Source organism: Pyrgilauda ruficollis, unplaced genomic scaffold (genome assembly GCF_017590135.1).
Source record: "Pyrgilauda ruficollis isolate IOZ18807 unplaced genomic scaffold, ASM1759013v1 scaffold55, whole genome shotgun sequence".
In the NCBI taxonomy this organism is placed as follows: Eukaryota; Metazoa; Chordata; class Aves; order Passeriformes; family Passeridae; genus Pyrgilauda; species Pyrgilauda ruficollis.
In genome coordinates, this window is record NW_024527155.1 from 9,390,792 (window position 1) to 9,407,306 (window position 16,515).

The window sequence follows — 16,515 nt, forward strand, 5'->3', positions numbered from 1 at the left end:
GTGGAGAGTGTGCACATGCATACATTGCATTCTTAGAAGAGTGGTATCTTTTTCAGGTTAGTAAAAACACACTTTTGCCGGAAGTGCTTGTAATCTGTGATCCAGTGCTCACTGGAGTTGCGGGGAATCCATTTAGTATTTCTGTGAGATGGATTGGACCCAGGGGGATTGATAGTAAAACCTGAGTTGGAAGTGAATCTGACTGTTTACCAGATGAATAAATCTTGTGTATGCTTAAAGCTTTAGATCCTCATTGCTCAGTTACCTTCTGAAAGACGTGTTTAACTGCACGATAGGTCTACAACGAAAGCATTTATTCCTACCCTTCCTCTGAAGACAAGGAAGAAAAATTTTATTTGAAAATTCTTGTGTGTTGAGTCTTGGGAGAATCTCAAAACACAGTGACATTTTTATTCTTTTTATCCTATCATATAAGTCTACAGGTAGTGTTTTTCAGTTTTGTTTTCTGTAACTTAATACCACAGTATTTTATAAAACAAGAAGTATATATGAATGACTTGAGGTTAACAAATGGTGTGTATTGGGCATCTGCTGCTAAACATTTTAATGTCTGAGTTCCTACCAAGAAGCAGGAGTAGAAAAAAATACGAGAGATGGTGGATATTTTCAGGGGAGAGGTGGTGTGCTTCAGCCTATGGAAAGCAGGACAGATGAAGAGAGACAAAGCAGTATATGAAGGAAGATGTAATTAGTGAAATTGAAGGAGAATTATTTACTATCTACCTGCACTGATTAATTAGTCCTTTGTGGAAAATAAAATAATCCGGAGCTTAAGATGCTGATAAGTATTCTTGACAACTCACAGAGGAGGAGGAAGAATACACAAAAGCAATGCTAACAAAACAGGGTTTATAGCAGTGGTGTGTGACAGTCTCTTCTGTGTCATACCTCTGCCTAACCTATGGAGGGTTCATCTTGGTAACTCTTTTGTGTGCTGAGCTACATCACAGCCTGGGAAGGTATCTGTGCAAGGATCAGAGCATTGGAGAGGGGCTGGCCTGCCCCCGCTCTCTGTCGGGAGAGGGACGAAAGGGCTGCCGAGGGCCTAGCACGTGCCCAGGGCTGGACTGCTCTTCACTACGGCTCTAAGGCAGCCTAATCACATTAATGTGGGTGGTAAGGTTTCTTTTGCTTTCTCTCTTTTTTTTTGGCTTCTGAAGCTTAAAGCAGCAGTGCCATTCTTTTAGATGGGGATGACTGCTTCCTCTGCAGATTAATTGGCTGGATTGCCTCCAGGTTGTTTGTTGTCATGACAATCTGCTTTTGGAACTGACTGTCAGGCTCAAGAGAAGAAAAGAGCTGTATTTCATGAAGCTGTTACTTTTGTCTTCATATTTGGTCCTTCTGGAAATACTAGATTAGTAGGAGGGTAAGCAAAGTAATTATTTCTGATTATATGTGTGAAAGAGGCCCTAACAAGGAAGCAGGAACTCTCTCCATTAGAACAAGAATAGCCATGGTTGTGGGCTAATTTAAGAAACAAATGGTCCAAATATGGGGTTGGGAATGAGGAATTCCCAAAGTGAAGTGCTGGTTGTGGAGAACCTGTGTAATTGACTTTTCCCTTTGGCAGCTCAGAGCCTCCCTGAATTGCTGTTTCACTATCTGTAAGTGGACAATGTGTGGGTACCTGTCTTTCAAAGCTAGGATTAAAACAGTGTGATGTGTTCAACTTCCTATCTGAATATAAATGACGATTCCCTCTGGAGCTTGCAGCTATGGGTATGTCTGTCCTGGCTTGCAAACACAGCAACTACTTTGTGTTAATTGGGAATTAGACACTACTGTGGACAGTCTTTAATTTCTCACAATTCTTTCTACAGCAGATCTAATTACTGTAATTACAATGTGTTCCTGTTCACACAGTACCCAAGAATCCTGGTCATTAGCTAGAACTCAAGTGCCGTGGGTACTTAGGGACAGAGCAACGCAAATCTGTAGGGTGTTATAAAATGAAGATAGACGGGTTTCTTTCCACTGGCTGTGCTATGTCAAATGTGATAGCTTTAGTTCAGTGTAATTGAGTGTAATCTGACGTATGAGATTGTCCTTGTGTGCTGTTTTTTCTATCTGTAAATGTGTTGATTTAGAAGTCACTAAGCTTCTGAACCACTGTATGATAGTGTCGTTATCACCATTTAACAGATGGGAAAGAGAGGTCATAGATCAGCTGAAGGAAATGCTCCCAGAGTGCCATCCTGGCTGGTAGGAATAGAGCTTCAGCCGTGCTTGTCTGCTTCAGGGGCATGCCATTAGACTTAATCAATGTTTGCAAACTGTTTTGAGATACTATGACAACATGGGAAATAGAAGTGTGAATTATTAATTGCTACTTTGCTCTCCTTCTGCTCTTGGGTATACTGACAAGCTTTTTAAATTATCACCTCTTCCTGCTCTTCCATGAACTTCAAAGGCCTCCTTTATCCTGCTGTCATTACTGTGAAGCTCCATTAGTATATCAGTTTGGTTTGTGTCAGATACTCCTCCATGCGTAAGGATCCTTTCAGTCAAGAAGGGTCACTCTGCAGACAAGGAAAACAGGAATGTGGCCTCCCACGGAAAAACATACTGACCCAGCTTTGACATGGAACACTTCAAAATGTGCCATCCTCTACCAATAACAGCTTTGCTAGCATGCTGCAATTTGAGATGAACCTGAAGACGTGCATTTGTAAATTAATTTTAGTCACAAATAAGAGCAGATTCATTTAACAGGAGGGAGGGCCCCATGATTCAGTTGTGAAAATGAGAAGAAGATGAAATTTTGGAGGATGTTCATGTCTTCCTTTCTCCTTAACACTTGTAACTGAGTGTTGTGTATGTTACAAAGGTTTGTATGTCATGAGGCAAGTGTCAGATTAAAAAGTGCCAATTTAGCAGTGAGTCAAAGAATTCTTCTCTAATTCCTCACAAAAGTTATCTGTAGCTCTTGTCACTGCCATGATGAAGTTCAGAGCAATTATTTTAATACCACTCCAGCTATACTTTGGTCATCTCAGTTTTCCAGCAATGAGGTAGCATGGCAAAATATTTCCCTTAATCTGGAATGTGATGTATTCATCAAAGTATGTGCTTGAGTCTTGGGATTGGATGTAGGATATAATTGCTAAATTGCTGGGGCATTTATAATTGCTTATCCACACCAGTCAATTACATGAATTACTTAAGAATTGTTCTTTCTAGGGTGTTACTCCAGGTTTAACAAAAGCAGCAGTGATTAGAAAGTTCTGCTCCTGTTCTGTGTTTAACTGATCTCAATTCAATTGAAATACTCCACACTGTCCCCCACACTCTTTTCTCCTATGCCTCTATTTAGCTGACAGTGTTAATCTTAATCATTCATAGCATCTACTCTGGATGTACTCCTCAGGCTTATCTGTTGCTGGGGGGATTTCTTCTTCTGTGACAGGCATCCACTCAATTTGGAAGAAATTACTCCTTCTCAGTATCTTCCAACAACCATATAAATTTGTTCAGCTCTAGGACTGTGTTTAATTTATTCTCTTAATTGGTTTGGGGTTTTTTTAATCTAAATGTGTACTCACAGTTCTTCTTTTCCTCCATTTTGTACTTTTAGTTTGGAAGACTTCAATGCTAACAAAAACATACTGGGTAGTTTAATTCAAATTCGTTTTTCTTACACAGCCCTTCTTTCTTCTCCATCTAAGTTGCTAAATACCTTTACTAGCTTTAGCCCCGTTGCCTAGGAAAGGGAGTTTTATTGCTGCTAGTCTGTATTCACTCTGTCTGCTGCTGTAAAGAGAGTCTCTTGACTTCAGTAATATTCCTGAAATTCTAGCTCTGCAGTTGTTTGTAAACAGTACTGTTGTGGTCAACTTATAAACCAAATGTTTTGCAAGTGTTCAGTATTTAATTCTTGTCCTGTGTATTTGGTAGTGTCCACTGCTGTCCATGTGGATACCGCCTCCTTTTATTTTTTGTGTATCTTTTCACTGAGTTTGCATTATTATTTTTATATACCCCAGTATTCTAAAACAGATTTAGAAGTATACACAGTTTTAGAAGTCTCTGTTCTTTTCTCTGGGGCATTTATAAATAACTTACATAAAACTTGTCAGCATAGTAAAAAATAAGAAATCTGACCCGGTGTCGAATAAGAGGAAAATAATTCAAAATTATGACTTCCTAAAATGAATCTCTACGTGATAATATGAATTCTGTGATGATAATTTGTGTGGATTAAGGTATAGGCAAAGCTGGAAGTGGGCTGGCTGTAGAAGTAAGCACCAAGGCCATTTGCATGATTGAGTTGCAATGCAAAGTGGGTTTTAGAACTGGCAGCTAAGTGGAACACACGTACTCTAAATTTCATTGAAATACCACAAAATCTAGTTTATGAAGCATAAATAGCTCTCAGAACATCCCACTCTGTATGGAGCTTGTAACCAGCCCTTTGCACATGATAAATTGAAATTCTGAAATTCCCAAATGCTGCGGTATCACTTAGACATCCCAAGGCTTTGTAGTTTGATCCTGTCTGTATGCAGGGTTTTATTGAGTCTCTCTGACTCATTATTGTCTCAGTCTGTAAACTGAAGCTTAACTTGCAATTATTGTGCATAATCTTAGCCCAGATTCAGCCTGCAGCAGGAATTCAATACTCAGAGGCAACTAAATAGAAGCAGAAACATAAAGAAGGACACAAATAAAATGTCACTGAATGTTTTATTAAATGAAGGCTTTGCCTGACTATATTTAGCTCTCTAATATCCTTCTTTTGTAATACTTACTAATGAAAATGGTTTTGATAGCTGTGGATTTTTTCTTTCCTATGTTTCTCCATTCCCTGAATCCATGCTTCCTCTTCTTCCCCTTTTTTCTCCTCAAAAGATTATTTGAGAGGGTTCTTGTCAAGAAAAAAATGTATCCATCTATTTGGGTCTAGCATGTAAGGAGCAGTATGGGAGATGTTCATGTGGCTGGTACTGACTTTTCAGGTGTTGAGCGAGTTCATCTCTATGTTAATTTCGACAGCACGTGAATGGACTCTGTGGTCCGTGCTGCCTCCCAGGACAGGCCGTCATTTGTAAAACGGATTGTTGATCACTTGATAAGAACAACTGATAATAACCAGCCATTACTGTAGATGGGCCCAGACTCATTCAGAAACATGGTATCTTCTGAGTGGTGTTGAGAGAAGAACTCTTACTTCACTGTGCATGGAGGTTTTGAATTAAAGCAGTTTAAAATGGATGTGGGGATCTCAGGTAGAGGTCCAGACAGCCGGTACAAGTGGATTTGAGTTGCTATGCCTCTCAGCTCCCCGAGCTTGTGAGTACGACAAGGTTTTGTTGCAGAACAGGCAAATGTACATGAGGCTAGTCTCCTTGTAGACCAGCATGTTGCTTCTACAGGCCTGTCATTTTGGCAGAGTAATAAAAGGCATGCTGCCAAAATGTTATGCTGCAGTTGTTCTATTAAGAGCAAATGTGATGTGGCAGTAGACAAGCAATGACTTCAAGTCTTCAAACAGACAAAAAACTTACTTCAAAAGGTGTTTCTAGATCTGGGAGGTGTCCAGACTCTTTACCTAATCTCCTGCTCAGTTCACCTTTGATGACTTCAAGCTCAGAGTTACCAGCAGATGATGACTTGATTACTGTAAAAATCAGTTTTATGATCTAGGTCAAGTCTTGGATGGGATGTTGTGTCACTGGGAGTTACCATGTTTACCTACAGCTTTATCAGGGATAATAGGGAAGAATAGGATCTGGCAACAATCACTTGACCTGAAAGCAATTCCTTTAAGATAGTAAGGATGGAGAACTACCATTGTGCCGCCCACTTGTGTTAAGTATGTTCTGTAGACAGATATACTTCAAAATGCCTTCCCTCGAGGCATAGCTTACTCCCATCATGGAAGTGCTGGTCTCACTGGAGTGCCACACTGGACTTTTATTGTAATACCATGATTTTTTGTTTTGGTTGGTTTTTTTGTTGCTGGAACTGAAATTGGGTTCTCAGGCTATTTACAAAAACAGGATGTTCAGGGACACTTTTCTTTCATCAGGTGGCTGATGAGAAGACCTGGGAACTGAGCTTGAAAAGTCACGGGGTCTTCTCACCTGTGCAGAGATGAAATGTGAGCTCTGAATGCTCTGAATGCATATATTCTTACCAGGACTTTGTGGCATTTATGTCTAATTAAAAGTTCCCGAAAGAGGTGATGACATGGATATGCAGTTTCATTGCCTGTGCTTCAAAACTTCAAAAACAGACTATAAAATGTTACACTTGAGGAAGACAAGTGTGAAATAAAGGACATTCTTTTCCCCTATTGATCTTGAGGCTCATTAAATTATCTCTTGAGCTCTCATTAGTAAAAATAAATAAATTCCTGTGAAATACATTTTCCACAAGTTTATTACATGATGTGGATATTTGAAATACACTGTATGTATTGGCATGTCATACCATGCCCTGGCTGCTGAATTGCATTAACTTTTCATTATGTCAGTGTGATTTAATTGTGCAAAAGGCTCCTGTTACTGGACTGTAGGTGCCAGACCCATGTCTTTTTGCAGTCACCGGGAGAAATCCAAATAAAAGGCACAGCTGTTAATCTTTGACTTGCTGTGAAACAAAATCAGTTCCAGGTAAGGTGACCAAGTATATTTTCTATAATTGCTGTAGAAAATGATTATAGCATTTGTATTTAAAATGAAACCTTCTGTTATTTCAGTTTCAGTACAGGGACAACCTGTTTTTTGTTGGAAAACGGGAGTTGCCATAGCAAACATGTGTCATGGAAGAACCTTCACAAAGGTTTCCTGCGTTAAGTACTGAAGAGACACTCTTGCTAGCAGAGTGGGAGTTAGCTTGGCTGTGTCTTCTGTTTCATGTTCTAACCTTCATTCATCAGACTGGCCTGCCCCAGCCTGTAATTCTACTTTGAAACCCAGCTGGGGGCTGGCCTGCGTGGCTCTCTCACCAGGTCTGGCCCCATCAACCCTGCACTTTTAGTTAAACCTTGCTGTTTAGCCTGATTATTGGCATTAATCTCTGGTAGTAATAATGCTTTAGCCTAAATCTAGCTTTGAGACCTGTGTGCATTAACCAGCTCAGCAAAAGGTGTGAGGTTAATTTATTCTTCAGTGCCTTTGTTAATCTTGGTCTGGCATTGTCATGTCTGTAATCACTGGTTAGAAATGATTTCCCAAGATGAACTGTTGAGGACTGTTGGCTGCATTCAGCAGTTTGCACTGGGACTTCGGCAGAGAGCACCACAGTCCCTTTCTTTCTTTTTAGAAGTTGGACTGTTTTTTTCTGCAGCACTGGAATTGGCAAGAAGACCAGTTTTGCTGCGTATACCTGTGTGTAGGGAGGAAAAACAGATCTCAGCTACTTGAGTGTCAGACTTTGGGGTAGTTTTTTAATTTTGGTTTGTTTTTTTCCACCTGCAGCTGCCAACAGTAAAGTTGGAAGATGTGGCTCCTAAAATGTCACGCTGTAACTCTGTCCCCAGCTGTAACTAGTTTTGCGTGTGGTTAAAATCTGGATCTTTTCACTACTTCAGTTATATCTGGGAATAATTTGTGGCATGTGAGCTCTGTCAGAGTTTGTATGCGTGTTCTTACGCAAAGCTAAAGCCACCAGCAGAGCCAACATGGCCAGATGTAAAAGGGTCTCTGTTCAGATTCTGTAGCAGTTTAGTACGTAGCCAGTTATGTGATTGATCTAAAGCAGTATGTTTTCAGTGTAGACAGTCCCCTAGAGCAGGGTTACCAAGCTCTGCTGCAAAGTTTTACTGACATTTGCTCAATAGCAAGTTCAGTGACTCCAGGTTAGCTAGATGTCCCTTTAGCTAGGATCTGTGCTGCTGCAGTGCATTTTGTTTGTAGGGAGGAGAGCAGGTAGAAATGCAGAATTGTCCCCAGAAATGCAGGTGATCCCATGAGTACAGGACCTTGGCAGTTTGTGTCTATTTGAGGAATCCTTGTTTAGGGTGGTTCTTGTTTTTCTCCAAGTCGTTTCACCTCACTGTGCTAGCATAGCTGCAGTTTTATTCTGCCTTACAGAAACTATGATTTTATATCAGCCTATAGGACAAATAAAGGTGTGGAAAACTGAATCATGGGGGATGCCAAATCACTGAGTGGTATTAACGTCAAAGTGTATCTACCAGACCTTACTGATCTTCATGCCCACTCCTTCCACGTGCTGGTCCCAGCCAGCTCAATGGCAGCATTAACTTTCTGCAGCTGAAGGCATTTGTTTCTTTATTGTAGATCACACTTAAGTTGCTATGCCAGTGTGCTGTATTCACTGTGGAGCACACATTGCTTGAGGATGGCTTTAAAGCCCAAGCCGGTTGCCAGCCGGGGTTCCAGAGAAAGGTATTTCATACCGCCTGATCTAAACCTAGCAAATGAAACTTGATGAGGAAGTGGATTATCATGAAAAAAGGAAGTTTCTTGCCAGGCTTTAGATTAAGCTGAGATTCATCCTCAGCCAAGCATTTCAGTACCTGTAAATGTGTGAAGGATGAGGCTGTTGAATTCTAGATTTTCCTTCTTTGCTGCTCTTGCATTCAAACTTGTGTCCCAGAGTCTGATCAGGCTTCCTAGCAAAGATGGGAACTGCAGCAGATTTTCTTCTGCCTGTTGAAAATTGTGAAGTGATGAGAGACATCACACCAGTATTTAGTGTTCGTGCTGTTCCCTGAGCTTGGCAAAGTAACTCATGTTCCCATCTCACTTTACCAGATTTTTGGTGCTAATTTGCTGTAAAGCATTGTGTTAAAAAATCCATATTTATGAGGGATATTAAAACATAAAGTAATTATATGGTTTTCAATTACATAAACATCAACATGCAATGCAAATTAGAAGCTGAATAATTAATTTTCTGTTTATTTTTAATATAGAGTCTATGCAAACAGTAAGACCTGGAGAACAAGCAGGGGGAGAAGTGTAAAGGGTATGGTGCCATAAAATGCTTTTAGCGTCTCTGTTCAGTTCAGATGTCAAAACTGGTATGGGCTATTAAGGGAAGTCACAGCCTGGTGAGTGGGAAGCATTGGGTTCAGAACTCCTGTTGATACGTATGCCCTATTGTAGGCACACAGCTTATGGTAATTAATAATTGGGAGTGGGGCTGCAGCTGTGAGCAGCAGGTGAGCAACATTGACAGCAATGAGCCATGGGGTGCCCAGGGGCACTGACCAACCACCAAAGGGAGCAGAGGGCACACAGGTGCAGTGCATGAATATGAGGGATATAAAAGGCTGGGCTGAAGAACAAGAGGAGCAGATGCTTGCAGCCTTCTGAAGTGAAGTGATGCTACTCTCTATGGGCTGATGCCTGAAGCCTTCTGATGTGGTATGGTGTTACTCTGTATGGGTTTAAGCTTTCTGAAATTGTATGGTGATATTCTGTGTACTGTGGCTGTCTCAACCGCAACATATGCTGCGGCACCCTATGATTAAATAATGCCTCCATCAACGTGGCTGAAGGCAGGGACACTTGGGAGTGCCTGTTTGTGTGTCCTGAGCACAGAGCTGGCAGCAGCTGGAGCTGTCTGATGCTCACTGCTACTGGTGTGGTAAATAACCTTGGGCAGTTTGGGTTGTGTGCCTCATCTCTATTCTGCATGGGAAAAATACTGAACTTTTAACTTTTAAAAGGTGTGTAAAATATTAAATCATTTGAAGAAAATAAATGGTTAATAATTTCTGAATATTGTCAGTCAGCTGCTGTGCACCAGCCAGTCACTGTTCAGTCTGGTCATTGGTGTTGAAGTACATCCTCTGAGGCTTCAAAGTGTGAGATACAAAGTTGTGTTTCCCTAGTCAAGCCTCTTATTTATAACAAAAGCAGAGGCTTTCAAAGCTTCTAACAGCATTAATGCACTACAGTAAATGCAATTGTTATTGAGCTCTTAAGCGGACATATTTTTGAGGATCTGGTGTTTTTGTTAAAGGGGCAGGAAATGTTTTACCTGTGGGAGTTAAAAACTAACTCGTTCTATTTGTTCAAGTGGTTTTTTCTAGATTGTCATTTCCCTCTGGCTCCTTCATACTGAGTAGTAAGCAAACACCAGCCTTGATTTAGTGATAGCTGTCAGGAAAACACTTCAAAACTTTTTGAGGTGGTTTTTCCATGGTAAATAGTGTTTATGGTTCTCTACAGAAGACTTAAGAACAGTGCTGCAGCACAAGTTCTAGACCTCAGAGGTTTTCTGAACTAAAACTTGAACTGTTCTGTCAGTCATCTTCGAAGTCCATGGTGGCTGGAGCCTGGCTGACTGGTTTGTGAGGATGTGGTTTGGAGTTAGTTTGAGGGAAAGGGAACATTGTGTGCAATTAAAATGGAAGCTCTGCAAGGTATTGTGCTGATACTTGTAAGAAACAATAGTTGTGGGAATATTGTATGGGTCCTTACAGTAAGTGACCATCAAATTTAATTTTCTTATTTCATACTCTAGAATTAGAAAACAATAAGTATGTGACTTAGGGAGTGCAATGCTGTGAGGGAAGTTGTGTCCTTGCTTAGAAACTGGTCGACTGTGATCAACCACAAAAAGGAGAATGAGAAGACTCTGTGTCCCATTCAGAACTGAACAAATTCCAGGCTCATTTTCTTTGTTGTTTTTACTTGCTATTAAAGCAGAATTTGTCTGACTAGATTGGAACAGGTGTTTGGGATAGATTTGATAGAGAGGTTCTTCAGAGATGGGCTCAGACAGCAGGGGGGCTACTGCAGAATGAGAGGATGGAAGCAGCTGTTGTGATAAAAGATGAGACCTGGTGGCAGAGAGTAGGGCTTACTGTGCAAATAGCAGCTGCACATCACAGGCAGATGCGTAAGTCATGCTCCTTCTTCCTGTTTGTTTTTTTTTTTTTTTTTTTTAAATTGCATTTTATGAAACCATGCTCCTTCTTCCTGTTTGTTTTGTTTTTTTTTTTTTAAATTGCATTTTATGAAAGGGTCAGTTGGCCATGGTCTTGTCAATTGCTATTGTGTGGAGGGCAGCTCATATAATTAAGACTGAGGTGGTAGTAATGTGCTGTTCATATGCACACATGATCAGTTTTGTGATTAATTAACTGCCAAGGTTTACAATCCTGAGCCCAAATTTTTACTTTTTTCATTGAATTCACAGCACATGTGATTGAATCACTGAGTGTTTGTGGAAGCTACTGCTGGCCTCTCCCTTGTTTTCCAGACCACCTTTTGCACCTCTTGATATGTAAATCCCAGTTGATGGTTAGTTGGCAGCCATATGAGATCAAGTTCTAGCTGTGACTGATAATTACAAGAAAATATTCAGGGAGTGCCTTCTTGGCCAAGGTGGATGTAATTCAATACTCTGTATGTGAAAGAGTGCTGGCTGGAAGTGCCTGAGGAAATGTGCGGAGGTGATGCTGTGAGCCCATATTTTGGAGACAGATCCCAGCAGATGCCTCTGCAAGCTGTATGGCCTGTCTGAGGTGGAAACCAAGCACCTGGAAAACCACTGTGTAATGAGTTAACCTTTGAATAATGACTTTTCCAGTGAGGTACCTGAATGCTTTTGGTTTGTGTCTCTCTTATTTGTACGTCAGCAATATGGTCGATCTTTCCAGAAAGCCTGGTGTAAATACAGAGTAGAGGAAACATACTGAACCTGTTTCTCTTGTTTCTGTGCTCTTTCATTCATCATTTCACCTTTACCATATTCTCTACTTTCTTTTGTTGGAAAAACTATTCAAATAAAGAAATAAAGTCAAACTTGTGTTGCCCCCCCCTTTTTTTCTTTAATTGCCTTCTTTCCTGTGAGACGTCAGGGGCTTTTCCTCACTTGTTTCTGTTTGTTTGCTTTGGTTTCTTTCTGTCTTCAGATTTTACATCTTGCCTTTTTGTCACATGTTTGTTTTTGCCTTTACTGAATGTGTTGGACAAGGGGACCTCTGCACTAAGCCATATCCAGACTTCACTCTATTACCTCTAATTAAAACACAAAGTTTTGTTTCCCTAACAGGTAAATCTCTCCTACACAATCATTGTTCTCCTATTTTAGTGTCACCTTAGAGGGGCAGGAGATTGTCTAGGCTTAAAACATAAAAAAATATAAGAAAACCCTCAAAACCCACAGGCCGGAGCAATCACACATCTCTCTGAGAAGACTGAGTATAAGTTCTTTTCTCTTCCATCTCTGGACCACATCTCTTCTCTCCAATGTGATGGCCACAGTGCCTGTCTACAAGAATTGCCAGCTGGCAGTATTTGTAGCAGTTGTGTGTTTCTTTCAGCAGAGATTTAGTGTAAGTTTATGGTGTCTGCAGTTCACAATCAGGTGAGAAAAGGAGTCAGTTTCTGCTCTGGTTGTGCTATAGCTGTTAGAGCAGGAATTTCCTTTCTGCCTTTTTTACCATATTATTTGTACTGCTTATATTTTATAGCCATGATTTATAGCATATGTCACGAGTTTCTCTGATGCTGCTAGCAGTTCCCTGCCTGTGGTTTGCTAGGTGGGGGCAGTGTCCTGATGCTTTTGACATGAGGTGTGTTTGTTGGCTGCAATACCTTCCCATTGGACACCAGAACCAAGCCCTTGCAGTGGAAGGAGGTGGTGGGGGAGAGTCTTCAAAGAAATTACTGCATTAAACATCTGCTAGAGGATGAAGTTTCCACAAGAAATAGTGGAAATAGGTTAATAGTCTGCTTCTGGAGTGTAACCTGGGGGCAAGCCTTTGGCCAACCCCAGCCATGTGCAGCACACAGCAGCAAATGTGGCTTTGCAGAGATTGGGGTGCAGAGCAGGAGCTGTTGCCCACTCATACATTAAACGGGAGGAGGGAGAGGAAGCCTTTGCGGCTGGGTTGAGTGCAGGCTGCTGCCAGCAGTTGTCCAGAAGCATGCCTCACTGCTGTGAGTTCTGTGAGTGATGCTTCAGAGAAAAATCTCCCTTAACTTTTTTCAACCACAAGTCTTTGTCATGTGTAACAGGGTGGAGTTCTCTGCTGTGCTCTTCCCCAGGTTTTTCAGTTGTGGGAGATAGGGGAGGGAAGAAAATTAATCAGACTTCTTCAATTTGTTCCTTTCCAGGGACTGCAGGACTGCCTCTCCAAAACCATTACTTGACTGTTATGGCAGTTGTCTCTGGAATTGCAATCACATAATATTCTGTCTCTTCTCCTGATAGCTTGGACAGACTCTTTTAGCTTTTTGCTTTTTCTTTCTTTTTTTCCCATACCCTTTTCCCTTCTACTTCTGCTACGCAGTGAAAAAGCCAAGGAAATGAAGAGGGTGCTGCACACCTCTGCCCTTTCCACATTGAGAAAGGAATGTGTCTCTTTTACGTGTGCTGTGGCTCTGTCCCAAGAAGAAAGCCAAAAATTATGAAGTGGATTTTTTTTCCAAAGCATATGTTTAGATGCACAAGTAAGGTCAACTTCTAGTAGGTTCTGTACTCTTAGGCAAGTTTGAAAAGATCACCCTTTTATATAATGTCAATGTGGGTTTTCTTTAAAGGAGGTAAATAATGAAGCACCAAAGATAACTTAATACAAGCAAGGCTTTTCCCTGCTTGAAAGAATGCTGACTGGAGCAGATACCACAGAGTCCTTATTTCCACTTATTTCCTTGTTAGAGGCTTCGAAAAGGATCATCATATCTTGACAATTCAGTTTGCCCTGTCCTGTACCACTCTGCTATGCTTTGTTCAGTCTAAGTTTCAAGGCCTCGGGCTGTGAGGATTTAATTACTGTTTCTGGGGGATTGTTGTAACTGCAGTTCTCATGTTCTTCTGTTCTAACTTCGCCTCTGCTCTAAAGCCAAGGAAAACTCAAGTGTTACATAGCCTATGTGGTTTCAAGGCCTCTACAAGCCTGTAGTGTAGAATTACTCTTAACTTTTACCTTTCCTTTGTCTTTTGCATCCAGAACAAACTCTCTAGATCTTTGATTTATCCTGAATTTATCTCAGTTGTTTTGGGTGAAAACTGATGCTAAGTGAGGTTTGCCCTTTACTGGGCTGCTTCTACCCTTTCTGTGATCTGTACATTAAATGTGCTTCCTGTTTTTAATGAACACTCCATCCCAGCTGCTTTTTTTTATTAAGGTCTTGTGGACCAGTTCTTGCTGAGTCTTGCTAAATTACCCTTGCAAGAAGATTCTTGTTGTCCAGAGGTAGGATCGTGTTGCGCTGAGCTTGTCTTTTAGCTTGTTACTTTTCCAGTGGTTAGATCAGCTGCATTTAGGCCCATTTTGTCATTAGGAAGTTATTAAATTGCTACCCTGTGGCTTCATCTTCAAACATTGACCTTTCTGTTGACATTTTGTATGTGGTTCAACTTGGCCTGATCTCATTCTATCTGTTACAAGGTTTTTTTCCCTGCAAGTCTCATGTGTTTGCATAGGTGCTTCATTTCAGATGAGTGCAGGAGGCATACAGATGTTATGACTTCATTTTTTATTATTTATTATACTGTTTGGGCTTTTTTGATCTCTTGAACTCAAAACAATGATCAAACAAGGATTCTCTTTCATTTTTCTTGGACTAGTTTCTCTCTCCATGGATGGAAGTAACTGAGGTTGATCTTCACATTCAGTGACTGGTAAATCACTTGAATCCATCCTCAGTCCAGCTGAATTTATTACCTATTTATGTTTTTTGTCAGATCTCAATTTCTAAACCTTACTTCTGCCCTACATCGTTTACATTTAGTGTTCCAGACTGAAAGTGTATCTTGTGAGCCTGGGGGTAAATTCTTGGTGTTTCCTTCTCCCTATTCAGCTGGTTCCTTGGGCAAGATCCAGTTCCAGGCCCTTGTCCCCTGCCTGGCCCAGAGAATGGCCAGGGTTTGTTGCAGGGAGGGAGTTCTGCCTGGTGTCCAGCTGCTGTGGGTAAAGGTAGCTCTGCTGCAGCCTCAGCAAGTGCTCAACAGCCTCTGTTTTTTAGGCACTTTCAGGCTGCGTGAAAATTATTTTGGGCAGCAGCAGAGTGTTTGTACTAGCCAAGTATTGCATGAAACATCCAGAAAACAGATCTGGTTAGTAGACCTTCCATGGGAGGGCAGAAGGAGAAGAGGAAGAAAATAATAGAAACTTTCAGAGGGAATTCAGTAAGGGAGATCTCTTAGGCTGTAACAGTGAAGTCTGAGAGTCCTACTTTTCCTTTCTTCCATCCGAGCAATATCTCTTAAAACTTCCAATTTTTGCTATTGCTTGTTAAAAGGTTTTCCTTCTGTCATTCCTTGCTCCATCTCATATTCATTCACTGGCAGTGCTGTACCAGCCCCTGTCTCATCAGTGCTGGTGAAAATCCTTTCATTTGCCTTTTGGGCAGAGTGTCTGGAAGTGCAGGTGGATGTTCAGTGGTCTTCATTTGCTGAGACAGGATGCTCTGCTGAAATGAGGGCATATGTCACCCGATACAGAACACAAAAAGGAGTGGTTATTGCTTGTGATGGTTATTCTGAGGGTTTGAAGTTCTTTTCTCTCTAACTGGGAAAAATTCTCTGGTGTCCTCTACACCAACTTATAATTTTCTGATGAATCTGAAAGGGATGCTGACTGTTGCACAGTGTCTCTTAGTGACATGAGAAGCTCTAGGTTTTTCTGCTGGGCCTTGTGGGCTTAGTGGTTTGGTGTCACCCTTCCCCTGGGCAGTTTTCCCCCTGGGTGATAAATGGTGCATGGTACAGCTGCTGTTTGGCTGATGTGGTTTGGTCCTTTACCACTATGCAGTCTAAGGAAGGAGAGGGAGAGGTCTGTTCTCTGGCATTAATGTGTGAGTGGGAGCATTTTCAGAAGAGATTATCAACCTGTCTTTTCCCTCTTGATTTCATGTTGCACCTTAGCCATCTGTTCTGCCAGCCCTGGAGAAAGCCGCTGCTTTTTCTAGTTTCACTTGCTTAACCAAGGTTGTGAAGGTTCATTCCTTGCAAGGACAAAACTCCTGTCTGTTGTCATTTAAAAGCATTTACTATTATGAATTATGATGCCACCTATGTTCTGCCCAAGTGGGCTTTAAATGAAGCACAGGTTTCGTTCATCAAGGTGCAGCTGTCACTGCAGCCAGGAGTCCTTTATGTTGGTGTAGTTCTCATTCCTACAGGAGAATTTCCCACTCTACAGATTCACCATCATTTCTTACAACTTACCACTACATCTTTAAAGTGCTTCCAAAGCTCAAGTTTTTCAGTCTGTCTTCTTTTAGGTACATCCTAATATTAGTTTTTCCTTGCAAACTACCAGTAGCTAAATTCATTACACGAGCTTGCTCGGAAGAGACATGTTCATAGAAGTCCAGAAGGCAAAGTGGGAGTCCTGAGAGCTCACATAGAAGAAGTGCTTTGCTCTCTGTGAACTCTTGGTGCTGCGGTAGTGCCAGTTCTGGGTGGGCTTTTTTTGCTTTCCAGAGGAATTGCATTGAGGGTGATGGGGCACAGCCTAAGGGAAGTTGTAATCTGGGTCCTGTGAAAAGTGCCAATAAACTGCAAATCAGGTATTGAAACTTTTAAAATACAGGACTATCTTTCAATGAGGAT

At 41.2% G+C, this 16,515-nt stretch overlaps 1 protein-coding gene across 2 annotated transcripts in view; it reads left to right on the top strand.

Moving 5' to 3' along the window:
• The window catches only part of LDLRAD3 (low density lipoprotein receptor class A domain containing 3), a 104,072-nt gene that overhangs the window by 53,437 nt on the left and 34,120 nt on the right, over positions 1-16,515 (top strand). The window lies entirely within an intron of this gene.